A 4,768-nucleotide genomic window follows, 5' to 3' on the forward strand; every position below is an offset into this window, starting at 1 on the left:
GTGATCCACCCGCCTCGGCCTCCCAAAGTGCTGGGATTACAGGCTTGAGCCACCGCGCCCGGCCCTATATTCTTAGTTTTTATGATGTGGGACATTGTTTTCAAAGGAAGAAATTTGAAAAACCTTTGTTCTTGTTAATCCATGTGGAACATTTGATTTCTTTAAATAATGATTATCTTATATTCCTTTTAACTATAACTGTTTATACTAGGTTGTGTTCTAAGGCTTAAAAAGTCAAAACCAACCAAGGGTGGCTCATAGAAACCAAGGAGATCGATGTATGGGTTTCAAAGGTGTGAGAGTATTCATAGATTTCGTCAGTTTTTTTGTAGACAACAATTATTAACCTGAAGCTTAACCACAATTTCTCTCTCCCTTCCTTCTTCTTTCCTACTATGTTTTTTCTTTTCTTTTTTTATATAACAGTTATTGATATAATTTACCATATAATACACACCATATACTGCATCCATTTAAAGTGTGCAATTCATTGGTTTTGAGCATATTCACAGAATTGTGCAGCCATCACCTCTATTGAATTCCATAACATTTTTGTCATCCCTTAAAGAAAGTTCTATGCATTAAGCAGTCATTCTACATTCCCTGCTATCACCTGCAGCCCATAGGCAACCACAAACCGACTTATTCTCTCTCTACACTTGCCTGTTCTCTTTTGTTTCTGGTTGTTTACCAAATGTGGAGAGTGCCTGCTATGTACCAGACACTATGCCAGGTGCTAGGGGTAGGGATGTGAGGGGAGCAGAACAGACAGTGTCCTTGCCCCCATGGAGTTTACATTCTAGTGGGAGCATCTTAGGATGATGAGATAAGGACATTTAAGCACAGATTCAAAGGATAAAAAGAACCCAGCTTTTTCAAGATATGGGGACAGAAAGAATAGCAAGTCCAGAGGCCCGGAGGCTGACTGGAGTTTTGTGGGTGGGAGGAATAGGAAAGTGGTCAGTGGGCTTCTCCGGCCATCGTAAGACATTTGGGATTTTAAGTGTAGAGGGAAGCACTGACAGGCTTAAATTGAGAGAGGAAGATATGGTGGCTGTTTGTTTCTTTCTTTTGCTATTTTTGTGACATTATTTTGAACAGATCACATTGGCTCCTAGGTGAAGAATGAATTTGGTGTTGTGGGGGGCAGAGCACAAGTAAAGCATCTTGTCTGGGGTGGTTGTGTTTATATAGTGAGGAGCTGATGGTGACCCAGACCAGTGAAGATGGGTTAAGTTGTCTTTGGTCCAGATATGTTTGAAAATACTCATCTTTTTCTTATTCTTACAAGTGCCAGATAACATTCTTTTAAAAAAAAAAAAAAAGATAGTGATTTAAGCATCTTGATTATGAGTGACATGCCCCGAGTCATAGGGGTGGTCAGTGAGGTGCTGAGGGACGGCATTGCACATTTGGGTGCATAGGTCCAAAGTAAGCCCTTTGAAAGAGAGATCCACTATATGATATAATTCATCATCCAACCTGAGATGGTTTGTGTGTCCCTTCTATAATGTAAATCTATTTTAATTAAAAAATTTCCCTTGGAAGAATATATTTGATTGCACTTATTTCAATTTATTATTGTTCTAAATGTTAAATTTATAATCTGGGTTTCTGTAGTCTTCTCAGTATCACCGCATAAATCCCTGAGCCCTGCTGCAAGGCCAAACTACTGTACTCCGCTTGTGTAAAGGATTCTCCTTGAAATCCCCAGCTATAGAGGTCAGATAGCGTGGACAACACAAGGTAGCTGACGAGATAACTTCCAGATCTATTGGTATTGGTGTTCAACTCCTCCTGCAAATGGACCTGATGCTACTGTAACCCACTACTTTACTGTTTCTGACATCTGTACCCTGAGGCCTGTCATTATGTTGTGTATTTTTTTTTTTTTTTTAAGATAGAGTTTTGTTCTGTCTCCTGGGCTGGAGTACAGAGGCTCGATCTCAGCTCACTGAAACCTCTGCCTCCCAGTTTCTTTTCTTTTTTTAAAAAAAAAATTTAATTAATTAATTAATTGATTATTTTCAGACAGAGTCTCGCCAGGCGCCAGGCTGGAGTGCAGTGGCACAATTTTGGCTCACTGCAACCTCCGCCTCCCGGGTTCAAGCAATTCTCTTGCCTCAGCCTCCCGAGTAGTTGGGACTACAGGTGCATGCCACCATGCCCAGCTGATTTTTGTATTTTTAGTAGAGACAGGGTTTCACCATGTTGGCCAGGATAGTCTGGATCTCGTGACCTCATGATCCGCCCACCTTGGTCTGCCAAAGTGCTGGGATTACAGGCTTTAGCCACCATGCCTGGCCTGCCTCCCAGTTTCAAGTGATTCTCCTGCCTCAGCCTCCAGAGTAGCTGGGATTATAGGCGAGTGCCACCATGCCTGGCTAATTTTTGTATTTTTAGTAGAGATGGAGTTTCACCATATTGGCCAGGCTGGTCTCAAAGTCCTGACCTCAAGTGATCTGTCCGACTTGGCCTCCCGAAGTGCTGGGATTGTAGGTGTGAGCCACTGTGCCCAGCCATGTGTCTTGTTAAAATTCATGTCCTTCCTAGACAGTTTTTTGTTTTTCTTTTTTTGAAGAGACAGGGTCTCGCTATGTTGCCCAGGCTGGAGTACAGTGGCTGTTCACAGGCGCGATCCCGCTACTGATCAGCATGGGAGTTTTGACCTGCTCCATTTCTGACCTGGGCTGGTTGACCCCTCCTTAGGCAACCTGGTAGTCCCCCACTCCCCGGAGATCACCATATTGATGCCCAACTTAGTGCAGACATCTGATCAGCATAGTGCACTACAGCCCAGAACTCTTGGACTCAAGTGATCCGCCAGCCTCAGCCTCCTGAGTAGCTGGGACTACAGGCATGCGTCACCGCGTCTGGCTTGTTTTTCTGTTTTTTGAGATAGGGTCTCACTTTGTTACCCGAGCTGGAGTGCAGTGATGTGATACTGGCTCACTGCAGCCTTTACCTCCTAGATTTAAGCGATCCTTCTTCCTCAGTCCTGCAAGTAGCTGGGATTACAGGTGTGCACCACCATGCCAGGCTAATTTTTGTATTTTTTAGGCTTCACCATGTTGCTCAGGCTGGTCTTGAACACCGGGACTCAGTGATCTGCCTACCTTTGGTCTCCCAAAGTGCTGGGATTATAGGCATGGGCTCCTGGCGCTATCCTAGAAACGTTTTAAAATTTGGGAATATTAATTTGAGTGAAAATTAATTACGGTGGGTGAGGGAGAGAGGAAACAAGATAAAGAGAAAACAAAGGGAAAACTAAAGCTTTTTTTTTTTTTAAAGGCAGGGTTTCACCATGTTGGTCAGGCTGGTCTTGAACTCCTGACCTCAGGTAATCCGCCTGCCTTGGCCTCCAAAGTGCTTGGATTACAGGCATGAGCTACCATGCCCCGCCAAAACTAAAGCTTTTTAAAGACTTTCTGAAATGAGAAAGTTTACTATAACTTCTTTATTAGATTAGCTCGTTTAAAAAAAAAAAAAAAAAAATCTCATTTGGGCCGGGTGTGGTGCTCACACCTATAATCCCAGCACTTTGGGAGGCAGAGGTGGGCAGATCACTTGAGGTCAGGAGTTAGAAACCAGCCTAGCCAATATGGTAAAACCCTCTCTCTACCAAAAATACAGTTTTTAGCCAGGCGTGGTGGTGGGTACCTGTAGTCCCATCTAATGGGGAGGCCGGGCCAGGAGAATTGCTTAAACCAGAAGGTGGAGGGCAGAGGTGGGGGATGACCATCTCTTCTCTGGGCTCTGAATGCAGCCCTTTGTCCTGGTCTCTCCCACTTTTGTTTCTTGAAAGCATGTACTGTGTTCCGCTGAGATTAGTAGAGTGTCCTGTGGTAGGGTGGCACGTTCAGTAACTTTAGAAGAGGAAACAGCAGCTACTGTCGCAAGGGAGCTACATGCACACAGAGCACACCTGCGCCCTGTTTGCATTATGTAACAGAGTAAAGTTAATGAGAACTATGATTACAAAACACACCTGAGTCCAGACCACGCCTCATTTTTAAAATTGAGACTCATTGACAAAGTTGGAGACATTCATTTATTTAATCCTTTAATAATTTCCTATTACTCATTATTAGGAATACAACAAACTGTTTCAAGTCATTTTTGCCATCTTTGATGTCGAGTCACATAAGCTCAAGTTTACCGACTTTCCCTCTTGTTCTGGAAGTTGCAATACTAGCAAATGTATAAAACTGTACCAAATCAAATCACGTTGTAAAAATCAAGACTGCATTAATGAAGCTGGTTTGCTTTGGGGGCTAGTCCTGGGGAACTGAGCCACCCATGATGTTCTTTGTTAATGCACTATTTTATTTTTGGCAGGGTCTTGCCCTATTACTCAGGCTTGAGTGGTATGATCATGACTTACTGTAGTCTTGACCTTCCAGATTCAAGCAGTCCTCCCACGTCAAACCTCCCAAGAAGGTGGGACTACTCACGCCTGGCTAATAAATATATATATATATATATATATATATATATATATATACACATACATACACACACACACACGTATATATATTTGTAGAGTTGGGATCTGCTGTGTTACCCAGACTGGTCTTGAACTCCTGAGCTCAAATGATCCTCCCACCTTGGCCTCCCAAAGTGCTGGGATTATAAGCATGAGCCACTGTGCCTGGCCTGTTGATCCACACTATTGACAACGTTTAATGAATTGGTCTTAATTTATGATTTGAAGAAATTGGTCCAGTAGTTCCAATAGTAGTGACTTCAGCCTCAGATGACAGCCTGT

The 4,768-nt window shown here is 43.1% G+C and overlaps 1 protein-coding gene across 1 annotated transcript in view; it reads left to right on the plus strand.

Annotated features, from left to right (window-relative positions):
* The window catches only part of LOC108288095 (lysine-specific demethylase 4C-like), a 51,769-nt gene that overhangs the window by 41,795 nt on the left and 5,206 nt on the right, over positions 1–4,768 (plus strand). The gene's annotated exons all lie outside the window — the stretch shown is intronic.

This window comes from Cebus imitator, unplaced genomic scaffold (assembly GCF_001604975.1).
Source record: "Cebus imitator isolate Cc_AM_T3 unplaced genomic scaffold, Cebus_imitator-1.0 Scaffold364, whole genome shotgun sequence".
NCBI lineage: Eukaryota > Metazoa > Chordata > Mammalia > Primates > Cebidae > Cebus > Cebus imitator.